Raw genomic sequence first — 12,865 nt, 5'->3', positions numbered from 1 at the left:
TCACATTTTATTATCTTGGATTCTCCAGCATCTGCAGTTCCCATTATCACTGATACATAATCTGTTGCAGTGTTTGTTGTTTTGGTTTTCATTATCAATTAGAATCTTATCTGAAAATACCCTACCCTTTGCAGTCCTATTTTAAGCACCATTGTCCCAAACATTCCTTCAAATACCCTGTTTTAAACAACAAGGAAGGGTCACTGGACCCGAAACGTTAAATCTGTTTTCTCCTTCGCAGATACTGCCAGACCTGCTGATCTTTTCCAGCAACTTTGTTTTTGTTCCTATTTTACAGCATCTGCACTCCTTCTAGTTTCTACCCTCTTAAACCTCTCATATGTATTATCCCTGATAATAAACAGCATCGTCTTCACCAGGGAAAATGGCACCACAATGTGTTCTAAAAATTTGTAATTAATTATGTACTTTAGCCACCTGCGAATTAGGTTAACTGTACAATATTTAGCTCATTTTTAAAAATACGTTCATGTGATGTGAACGTAACTGGTTAGCCAACATTTATGGCCAATGCCTGATTACTTTGCAGAAAGTGATGGTAAGCTACCTTCTTGAACCACTGCAGTCTCCGGGCTGCAAGTACACCAGAGGTGTTGTAAGCAAGCTGCAACTCATAATAGGGTCACATTTACTCCGATGGCCAACGTTAAGGAATTTCAGTCAAGTTTTTGTAGCTCTCAGTTAAGCTCCTATGGAAACTCCCCAGACCAACAAGATTGTGCCTTTACGTCATGAATGGTTAAATGTTTTCTAACATTAACTTTCTGACGTGTAATACACTTGAGTTAATATTGTAAATACATTAACCATTCAATGGACCTGGCACAATTGAAGAGTTGTAGGTGAGAATTGGGTAACTTAAAAAAAAACTTGAATCAATTTAAAACCATTGGGTTGTTGCATTTTAGAGAGTGAGATTAATAAGACAAAATGAGTCTTATTCTGTTAGCTATAAATACTTTAATTCAGTATATTTCCTCTGGATTAAAGCCATGAAGCCCCTGTATGAGAGCATGAAGAAGTCTGTAATTTTTATTTTCAAAATCCTGATTTTTATTTATTTGTTGGTAAGTAGTAGAATTGGCATAATGTACTCTTGTCACTTACCGTGTCATTAGTCGGTAGTTTGTGCAAAGGCATGGTATAGCAGCCTTGCAAGACTACCCTTAAAATGAAGATATTGATCCCCCATAAAGGCACAGTGCTTCTTGTATCCACAAGAAAGCATGACCCTTCTGGTTACAAAACAGGGCAAATGTAGCACTCCCCATCTTTGTTTTACTAACTGTTTGGAACTCCTGTTTGATCAGCAGAAATGTGTGGTAGATTGGGTGATCAGACAAATATAGGTTTCGATCTTGCACATCATTCACCTTGAGCACAGTTTTGGAACACTGACCTAAGCAACTTCTTCAAAGAATTAGTTACATATTTAACATACTCCACTCCTAAAATGAACAAACCTTGCTCAATGATAGTGGAAAAATCAAGAGCTCTATAAAAGTCAATGTTCCACTGTTCTAATAATACCAATTATTGTAATATTTAAAGAATGTGTTACATGTGAAGACTTAGTTTCACATACTAAACAGCAATCTCTACTGACCCCAAATGGTTTATGAATAAAACGTCACCAGATAGCCGAGATGCAGCTGCTAGAACTCTGCTCTTGTTGTCATTTTGGTTGCCTGGGAATCATTCATTTTACAGAAGATCTTTGGTTATAAACTGAGAAACTGCCACAGTACTGTATCTTCGTTGTTTCCTTTTGAAGAAGGAAGCAGTATTAAGTCTTGAGCATTGTGATGCATTAGCTTTTAATTTCTTTCAGAACACCAGTGGTCGGTGAGTGATGGTTTTCTTCCTTGCTTTAAAAACAAATAAATGAAAGCTTCTCTTCAAGCATATCCAACATCTTTGGGGTGGGGTGGTGAATGTGAGAAAAAAAAACTTTTTATACATTTTTGTATCTTTGTAATTCAGAGATGAAATTTTTATCTTATTATTTTTTACTGATTTATGTTATTGTGATAAAGAGCATTTTTTCATTAATTTATTAATGCAACAAAAATACTTGAAGCTGTTTTGTGTTGTTGAAGCTTGAAATTTTGATGTGTATGTTGAGTGCAGCAAGATAGAACCTGAGAAAGTTTCAGATTTTTAAAAATCTATTTACACTTCAGTAAGATTAAACATGATTGTTTGGTCAACTCTGGATAAAGCCAGCACAGCCCATATTGTTCCTTTTAATGCTCAAAGGACTGTGATGGCCCTTCTTGTTTTGCACCCTTTTTTTAAATGGTGGCCCACCTTTGATTGTACGGAAAGCAATTATCAATCAGGGAAGGGGTAATGCTGTTCATTAGAGCAGAATCATTTTTGTTTCTTGTCAAGTGATACAATCCAGCCCAGGCTGAAGGAGGGTGGGGAAAGGATTGTTGTGGCTCTATGTTCTGGGACATACTTGTTTCTACCTACTACTTGGGTTCAAATCCACTCCAGTGTGAGGTGATCCAAGTCTGCTCCCTGACACTGCTAATTTAATGAGTTCATAAGACAATTTTGAACCTAGTCTACTGAGCAAAATTTGAACTCCAAATGATGGAGGTACTCATCACTTAAACTGAATTGTGATCTGTTGCGAGATACTAACAGGATGGATGGTGTGTGAAGTAGAAACAAAGCACTACATGTTATGTTTGTAAGAAGTGGTAAAACATTACCAATTGGGAGAATATTGACACTGACATTGATGTATGGGGCGGGGAGTTGGATGGATACATACAAAGAAATGTGGTTCCTTATGTGCTTTGACGTTGTTTTCATTACTGCCTAAAGGATGATAAATTCAGAACATTGCAGATTAAAATTAATTGATCTAATGTCATTGTTTAAGCCTAGATATGACATTAATTAAAAACGTTTTACTGCAATGCTATCGTCTAATGTCACTTGCTGCCTTTATCAACTCTCCTGCACAGCTGTAGTAATGCAACCATCTGATGCCTTCCTGGGTCCAGAAAGTGCCATCCATCCAGTGAGCAACAGTTTCCTGGAGAGTGTATTGTTATGATATCTAACTAATGGAAGTGCCAATTTTCCAAATCTTTTGCTTGAAAAACAAAAGGATCCTGGAACTTGGTCCTATGTGTTTCCATTGTATTACAATAGGAAGGGGGAAAACAACATGACCCATCGACTAGAGCCATTATTCTGATTTCCTACCTCCCACCACCAGGTTAGTATAAATTTTCATTTCTCCATGACTACAATGTCCAGAACACTTGCAAATTAAGAATTGAGAAAATATATTTTGAAGACATTCTTAAACTTCACCTAATCTACAAGTGAGAGTTGCTTGACCATTACTTTGATCGATAGCAGTCAGATTAAAGAGATGGGCATTGTCAGTTTTCCCTCTGTCTTCACTCCTTTCCCACTTTCTCCTACCTCCAAGATGGAGCATTATACCATCAGGGCAACGTTCCAACTGTCAGCTTGTCTGATCGTCTAATAATGGAATAAGTCATATGACAGACCAATCTACTGCCATTGGAGTTTTAAAAATGTGTAACATTTTAACATTGTATTGAGTTCTAGTAACATTATCATTTGAAATGTACAAGAACCATATTTCTGAATTTATAAGACTGAATAAACAAAATAAAAATGTGGTTTGGCTTTTCGTTTTAAGTTTGATTTTAATTTGTTCCTGTAATTGTCACTTCATGTTGTCCCAAAATGAGATGTTCTGGAACAGCTTAAACCAAGGCTTCCTAAAGTGGGAAATAGGCTCAGGAAGTGGAATCCTGAGCTCCATGATGGTTATGGCTGCTATGGAGCTTCTCACTCTTCCAACTGCCCACCTGATCTTCTCACCTCTACCTTCTGCCCTTATAGATCTGTTGTCAAACCCTATTCCCCCCCCCATCCATTTCACACCCACTTTCGATGGGGGCAGAGGACTGATGGTGGTGGTCACAACACATTTCAAGCTTCCAAGTAAAGTCTGAAAAAGAGGTTTGGGAGGCCGTGGCTGTAAACGATCCCACATTTTCCTTTGAAAAGGCCTGAGTTTGAGCATTCTTGGTCATATTAATTTTCCAATCGAAAGCAAAGCCCATGGATACTAACCCAAAATGGAGCATTATTTGTACCTTTCATGGAATCTTGGCATCAGAACACTGATCTCTCTGTATTTGTGTATGTTTAGAGTGAAAGTATGGCAGGACCGAGTAAATTAATCAACTGTAGTTGTTTGTAGTCAGCTGCCTCTATTTTTTTGATGTCACTGGCAGGCCCCGGTCAAGATTCTGCAAGTTATTTCAGTTCCAGGTAGGGGACATGCTCCTAGAAGGAGAGGAATGAACTAGCTTGCTTTCATTGTTCACCTGCTTCCTCTGGTTACAAAGGAAGCAGGTGAACAATGAAAGCAAGCTAGTCCCAGACCATATGAATTCATCTTTTAAAAGGAGCCACTTTAGGCAGTTTTCCAATAACAGGGTGAATAGAGGATGGATTCTCCAAACACCACATTCTCAGTGCACTTATGCTTGAACCCAAGCTAGTATACATGGGTACCTCAGCAGTCTGAGCTAAAGCCAAGGAGACTAAAGTGCAGTTTGAAATTCACTTCTCTATTTTAAGTCCCCTCCATTGAAACTTCCTTGACACTTCATGATGTGTAGTGTTCAGTGTATGTCTCCTGCCAGCCACTGAACTTACATCTGCTGCCATTTTGGCATTATCAGTACGGTCTTCTAAAGAAAGAATCACATTGCAGTTCAAGATCGATGTGTGCATAACTGATCCAAGCTTATGATGCTTGCCCTCGCATGAATGAAATGAGATCAGTTCTCATTTCACTTGGTCTTTATTATCGTCATTTCTAACTAGGTCTCTATTTCTAGATAGGTATCTGTAATCACATTTGATTTCATAAGGTAGAGGAGCCAAAAGGCTATTTGGCCCATTGAATTCTGCACTGCCATTCGATCATGGCTGATGTGCTCTTCAACTCCATTTTCCTGTCTTCTCCCCATAGCCCTTCAACTCATCATCAATTAAAAATCTGCTTAACTTCTCAGATTTACTCACTGTCCCAGCATCCGCTGCACTTTGGGGTAGCAAATCCACAGATTCACAACCTTTAGGGAGAAGTAATTTCTCCTCAACTCTGTTTTAAATTTGCTTCCCTTATTCCAAGACTATGACCTCTAGTCCTAGCATGCCCCACAAGAGGAAGCATCCACTCCACATCTATATTATTCATTCCTTTTATCATGTTGAATATCTTAATTTGATCTTCACTGATTCTTCTAAAGTGCAGAGAGTATAGGCCTAAAATGTTCAAACTTTCTTCATATGACAAACCCCTCATCTCTGGGATCAATCTAGCAAACTTCCTCTGAACTGCCTGCAATGCCACTGCATCTTTCCTCAAATAAGAGGGCCAAACTGTGCACAATACTCCAGGTGTGGTCTGACCAATGCCTTGTATAGTTGCAACAATACTTCTTTACCTTTATATTTGATTCCTTTAGCTACAAAAGCCAACACCCCATCCGCTTACTTTATTATCTGCTGTACCTGCATGATGGTTTTCTGTGATTCATGGAAAAGGACATCCAGATCCCTCTACACCAACCAGAATACCCTAAAGTCTCTTTTCATTTAAACAATAGGTCACCTTACTCTTTTTCCAGCCAAAGTGCATGGCCTGCCAGTTATCGTAATTAAACTCTATCTGCCATGTCTTGGCCCACTCTACTAACGTATATATATGCACTTGTAAGATTCTTATTTCCTCATTGCAGTTTGCCATACTGCCTATTTTGTGTCATTCACAAATTTAGCTATACAGCCTTCTGTCCTTGCATCCAAGTTGTTAATGTAGATTGTAAATAGCCAGGCTCCAAGGACTGAACCCTCTGGCACTCAACTAGTTACTTCTTGTCATCCAGAAGAAAGCCCATTTATCACAACTTTCCGTCTTCTGTGCATCAGCCAGTTGCCTATCTATGCTAATAAATTACCTCAATCCCATATGCTTCAACTTTGTGAATTAAGCTTTTGTGCAGTACCTTATCAAACACCTTCCAGAAGTCCAGGTGTAATGTAGGATCCCCTTTATCCATTTTGCTTGTTATATTTTTGAAGAACTCTAGAAAATTATTCAAGCATGATTTGCCTTTCATAAAACCGTGCTGTCTCTGATAGATAGCGTTTTGATTTTCCAAATGTCCTAATATTCCTTTTTTTGATAATTGATTCTAACACTTTGACAAAAACAGATGGGAAAATAACTGGTTTGTAATTTCTCACATATTGCCTCCCTTTCTGAATAAAGTGTTCCGTTAGCATATTTGCAATCCATTGGAACCTTTCCCATGTACAGGCATTTTGGAATATTGTAACCAATAGATCCACTGTTTCCACCATTACTTCCTTTATTTCCGTCAGATGTAGGCCCTCAGGCCCAGGGGACTTGTCTGCCCTCAATTCTAATCGTTTACTGAGTACCTTTTCCCTACTGATGTTGATTGTTCTATGTTCTACCCTATCTATTGCCTCTGACTTGCCTGTTCCAATAGGAATGGTAAAATTGCCCTCCACCATGGAAACTGAGCCAAACTATTGATTTAGCATCTTTGTCGTTTCACTGTTCCCTGCTGTTAACTCTCCAGTTTCATCTAAATTTCATTCCTTTTCCCTGCAACATGTTTTAATTTTTAATTGGTATAGTTGATAAAATAAATTCCAATTCCTGGCCTCAAATGTTTCCACAACCATTAACAGGCTTTGCAATATAGCAGTTGTCTCTGTACCTATTTTGGGTCTATCTCCGTAATTGAGATTTAATAATATATCAAGGGGTTGTTTCTGTACCATGGACTACTATCTCTGATGTTTCTTTGGTTTCTTGGCAAAGATTCTTATGAGTCTCACTACTCTTGATAAACCTTCCTTAAAAAGAAGCCCCTACATCAATGTCACTCTCACTGATGACTTGTTGGAGCTATAAGTACAGCCTTGGTTATTAAAATGACATTCAGCTTCTCAAAATCCATTTAGCATTTCTCAGTCAATGTTACCTTTGCTTTATTCTGTCTTCTGACACAACTATGCTGATGTTTTGATAGAACCCATGCATTCCTAAAAACCTCATGATGCTTCATTTTGTTCTAGGAATAGGCACCTGTCCTATTGCTTGTACTTTTGCAGATCTTGGTGGTATTCATCCTTGACCCACAACAAGTCCCAGATAGATTGCTTCAGCCTTAGCGAAATCACTCTTTTTGAGGTTGACCACTGGAAGAGAACTTCCAACTTTATTTTCTAAGTACGGTTCCCAGGTGTTGCTGTACACTAGACCTCGTGTCCAGATATACTATACAATTAAATAAGCATGCCACTATCTGACTAATCAGCATTTGAAAAGTGATTGGCGCATTTTAGAGTCCTGAGGGCATAACTTAACACAAGTCATTTGGAGTTATAAAGACAAAGATTTTGTTTATCTGGCCAGTCTATGGCATCTGCCTGTTCCTCTTAAGTCTACTTTGGAAATGTAAGCTGTTTTAATGGACTTATCTGTGCTATCTTCGAACTTGAGTAACTGAGAGCTCCAGTTACTGCTGCTAAGCTAAGTTAGCACTCCAACGTGTAGTTAAACTCCCCTCAAATCTGAGTCCAGCTAACAGGAATATTACAAATTGCGAAGGGCCTCTCCCATATCCATATCATGACTAGTGTGGTGCACCCTGGCTAGTTTCTACGTAAGACTTTGTCATACAATGTGTAGTTCTCATTAAGCCTGCTCGCTGTTCTGTATTTAGGTGGGTAAGTAAATAGTCTAGGCTTGCTGGTATTTCTGTAATAGTTAACTGGCAAGTAGGAGGATCAGCACAGGCTTCAGTCATATCAAGCACCCAACTCATTCTCACTGCTTCTTTCATCCTCTGGGACAGTGACAATGAGACAGACTGCCTGTTACCATTTTGAGTGTGGTATTACTTTAGCATGTTGACATGACACATCCTTTGCTTTTTCTCCCTGGTCTAGGGCCTCAGTTCACTTCCTCAAACTTCTCAATTGCTGTCTTTGGACCTCTGAGCTAAGCTTTTCAGTGTTCAGCGAATATTGGTAGGAGTATTAACATATAGACGCCTGGCTAAAAGGTTAAGGCCATAATGTGTGTGCCTGTTGTCTCAGAGATTTTCAAGTGTTGTTCAGCCACTTTACAAGGTCTCGAGTCACTGTTGGAAATCTGGCACAGCATCTGACATGGAAACTTTGTCTTTCTGTTCATAAACCTTCTTTTGATTCCTTTCAGAGTCCCTCAAACTTGGTGCATGTGAACTAATTCAAATGGACTATATACAGTGATTCATTGGGTCAGTTCCTGGTAGCAAACAGAAGATAATCTAGAAATGTATCCCATTCATGGAGGTACTCATGGCAGGATGTCCTGCACATTGTTTTTCGCATCTGCTGGTACCTTCCTAGCACCTCTTGTGACTAAGTGGAGCTCTTCAGCATCACACACAGACTCACATGTGACCTGAGATATTTTTGGACAAAACTTTGCACCCAGATCTAGCTGATCAAACCATACTAATTCAAGAATTGGGTTACCACTGCTTTGGCAGATCTGGTTATTGGAAACAGCCTCTAAGAAATGGAATGTCATGTCAATAATTGTAAGGATTTGCTGGCAGCCCCTTTTTGATTTGGGTAGAGGCTCCACATAGTATACAGAGACCTTGCTGGATCGTTCCCCAAAAGCCAGTTCAGGAATCATAGCTGCAAGTATTATTGCAGATTGGGTTTTCTCACAACCTGGGTCAGTGTGGCAGGTTTGCAAAACCTAGCTGTGTCCATGTAGGGTAGAGATACTGACTGATGTGAGCTTGGGTTTTGTGCATAACAACATATGCAGCCATCAGAATTGCATATCTGTGGATCACTGTCCACTCCTTATTTACAGGTCTATGAGGGGGTGTTCATTTGCTCCTCAGCATCTCGTTATCAATATTGCATCTTCCTCAGTTCCAGCATGAGCAGTCTGAGCTAATGTTTTGTACAGCATTTTGAAGAAGGGCCTGTGGAATGAATTGTTAACTCTGCCTTCTCTCCACAGTTGCTGCAATATCTGCTGAGTTTCTCCAACAATTTCTGTTTGTTTTTAACAGTGGATCAGCTGCCAGGCTGCTGCCAAGGGCATTCCATTTACTATTTCACTGGCGTCTTCTAGATTCCCAAATAATCTTTCAGATAACCAGACTGGAGGGTCTTCTGTTCACAATGCCAGCTCGGCCTATACTGGCCGAGCTTATCTAGCCATAAATTGCATGATCACACAGTCAGGGAGAAGTCCTACCAAATCTGCTTGGCCTCCCTGAATTCAGCAAGTTTCCCAGGGGCAGCTGGAGATGCTATTGCCTTTGGTCCTGTCAGGCTATTATGAAGGAGCAGGTGGACCCTGACCATGGGCAGAATGTGGACAAGTTCGATAGTCATAGATGCCAATGTAATTTTACACCAGATGCAATCAGCAAAGACATGTATCCTCCTCCCAATCCCATTTATCAGCACTTTGGCACTTAGTGCATTCTCCAGCTATGGCTTTCCCCAGCAGTGGAGTTTAGCCTCGATATCACACAGGCTTGCTGGTCTCGCCCTGAGGAAATATGGCCACCCTTTCTTTATCTCGGTAACTCTCTCTTTTCCTCTTTCCTATTTCCCCCATATCTCTTCTTTCTTCCATTGTCTTTGTCTTTCCACTTTTTTTCTTGAAATTCTGATTTCTACTGATTTCTGATTGGCGGATCTGCCACTATTTCACCCCATTTCATCATACTGAATCTCTTGTAAACTGACTACCACTTTTATAACTTTGGGTCTTCTGGCTTTCTGGTGAAATTCTAATTGCAAGGACTTCATTCAATCGCTTAACAGATCAAGGGACAGAATGTTTAAACGCTCATAAATCACTTCCCCCAATTCTGCTAGGAAAGCTCTGGTATGCAGATTGCTCTATAGCTTTAAATTGATTTCAAGTTGATAGCCTACCATCTTTAATTCCTTAGTTTATTTTCTCTGGGTTAAAATTGTGGTCATGACCCCCAATTTGTTATAAGCAAACACCAAACAGTTGTTATAGTTCCAAATAGGGTACTTCAAATACCTTCCCTCACCCGTCACCTCAGTTGTTTGACAGTTAATTTATAAAGGATCCCTTCCCTGTTGGTACCTTCTTCCCAAACCAACTGTGTTTGTAATCAGGCCTCCTTGAGTTAACAAAAGAACTCTAATAGACATACGAATAGGAGTAGGTTATTCAACTCCTTGAACCTGTTCTAACTTTCAATGAGGTCATGGCTGATCTGTGGCCAAGCTCTGAATACCTATAAGAACATAAGGTATAGGAACTGAAATAGTCCATTCAGCCCACCAGGTCTGCTCTACCATTCAATCATGGCTGATATTTTTGTCAACTCCATTCTCCAGCCTTCTCCCTGTAACCCTTGATCTTCTTACCAATCAAGAACCTATCTATCTCCGTGTTAAAGACAGTCAATGATTTGGCCTCTGCAGCAATGAGTTCCACCAGCCTCTTGCTAAGAAATTCCTCCTCATCTCCACTATAAAGGTTGTCAGTTCACTCTGAGACTGCTCCCTCGGGTCCTACTCTTTCTTAGTAATGGAAACATCTTCTTCACATTCACTCTATGCAGGCCTCAATTATTCTAATTTTCAAATAGATACGCCCTCATCCTTCTAAACTCTGTTGAGTACAGACCCAGAGTCCTCAACCACTCCTCAAAAGACAAGCCCTTCATTCCTAAGATCATTATTGTAAATGTCCTCTGGACAAGCGTCATCATATTCTTCCTTAGGAGTGGAGCCCAAAACCATTCTGTGTGCCAAATGCAGTCTGATCAGAGCCTTATGCAGCCTCAGCAGTACACTTCTGCTCTCATAAGGCTGCTCAGTGGTCACAGTGCCAGGGACATAGGTTCAACTCTGCCCTCACGTGACTGTCTGTGTGGAGTTTGCACATTCTCCCTGTGTCTGTGTGGGTTTCCTCTGGGTGCTCCGGTTTCCTCCCACAGTCGAAAGATGTGCAAGCTAGGTGGATTGGCCAAGCTAAATTGCCCATAATGTTCAGGGATGTGTTGATTAAGTATGTTATAGGGAGATGGGCCAGGATGGGATGCTCCAAGGGTCAGTGTGGACTTGTTGGGCCGAAGGGCCTGTTTCCACACTGTAAGGATTCTATCTATCTCTATTTTAGCCTTCTTGAAATGAATGGTAACATTGCATTTGCCTTCCTAACTGCAAACTGGACCTGCAGATTATCCTTCAGAGAATCCTGATCTAGGACCCCTAAGTCCCGTTGTGCTTCAGATCTCTGAAGCCTTTCCAACTTTAGAAAATAGTATATGCCTCTATTCTTCCTACCAAAGTTTATAGCCTCACACGTTCTCACACTATCCTGCCACTTCTTTGCCCACTCACCTAACCTGTCCAAGTCCATCCTAAACCTGTCTGCCTCCTAAAAACTCCCTGTCCCTCCACCTATCCTGTGTCATCTGCAATTTTAGCGACAATGCCTTTGTCCAATAGCCTTTAAAGCCTTTGTTTAGCAAAAATGTTTCTATCTTAGAATTAAAATTAACAGCTAATCCTACATCAACCACTGTTTGTGGAAGAGTGTTCCAAACCTCTACCATTCTCCTGAATGGCCTGGCCCTAATTTTTAGACTATGCCCTCTAGTTCTGGAATCTCCACCAAATGGAAGAGATTTTTCTATCCTGTCTTTTCTCGTTAATATCTTGAAGACTTTGATCAGGTCACCCTTTAACTTTATAAATTCTAGCGAAAACTAACCTAATTTGCATAGTCTCTCCTCAACTTGACCTCTGAAGTTCAGGATCATTCTTGTAAACCTATATTGTACTCCCCCTATGACCAATATACCCTTCCTAAGGTATGGCACCCAGATCTGCTCTCAGTACTCCACTTGGGGCCTAACCAAGGTTTTGTATACTGGAAGCATAACTTCTGCATCTTTATACTCCAATCCTCTAGATAAGAACGTAGAACAGTACAGCACAGTACAGACCCTTCAGCCCACAATGTTGTGCTGAACTTTTACCCTAAATCTAAGGTCTATCTAACCTCCACCCCTACCTCATACTATCATCCATATTCCTATCTAATAACTGCTTAAATGCCCCTAATGAGGCCAACTCGACTACCCTCTCCGGCAATGCATTTCACGTCCCTACCACTATGAGTAAAGAACCTACCTCTGATGTCTCCCCAATATATATCTCCACTTACTTTAAAACCATGCCCCCTCGTAATAGCTACCTCCACCCTAGAAAAAAGTCTCTGGCTGCCCACTCTATCTTTACCTCTGATCATGTCACCTCTATCAAGTCACCTCTCATCCTTCACCATTCTAAAGAGAAAAACCCCAGTTCTCTCAACTTTTCCTCATAAGACCTTCCCTCCATTCCAGGGAACATCCTGGTAAATCTCCTCTGCACCTTTTCCAATGCTTCCACATCTTTCCTGTATTGAGGTGCCCAGAACTGGACACAGTACTCCAGATGTGACTGAACCAGGCTTTTGTACAGCTGGAGCATAACTTCATGGCTCTTGAACTCAATCCCTCTATTAATGAAAGCTAACACACCATACGCCATCTTAACAACTCTATCTAACTGGGTGGCAACTTTCAGGGAACTGTGGACATGAACCCCAAGATCCCTCTGCACCTCCACACTGCCAAGAATCTCTGTTAACCCTGTATTCAGCTTTCACATTTGT

General features: G+C 40.4%; 1 protein-coding gene across 5 annotated transcripts in view; it reads left to right on the top strand.

The window, feature by feature from the left end:
- Positions 1-12: 12 nt before the first annotated feature.
- LOC125460485 (solute carrier family 26 member 6) overlaps positions 13-12,865 on the top strand; it is a 174,490-nt gene continuing 161,637 nt past the window's right edge. For 3 of the 5 annotated variants that reach the window (XM_059649778.1, XM_059649781.1, XM_059649776.1), the window contains exon 1: positions 13-1,866. The gene's annotated coding sequence lies outside the window, so the exon portion shown is untranslated. The other 2 variants (XM_059649780.1, XM_059649779.1) reach the window with 2 other exon arrangements.

The sequence above is a fragment of the Stegostoma tigrinum genome, chromosome 11 (assembly GCF_030684315.1).
Source record: "Stegostoma tigrinum isolate sSteTig4 chromosome 11, sSteTig4.hap1, whole genome shotgun sequence".
In the NCBI taxonomy this organism is placed as follows: domain Eukaryota; kingdom Metazoa; phylum Chordata; class Chondrichthyes; order Orectolobiformes; family Stegostomatidae; genus Stegostoma; species Stegostoma tigrinum.
The sequence above is the reverse complement of the archived record's forward strand: the minus strand, read 5'-3'. Positions and strand labels throughout refer to the sequence as shown.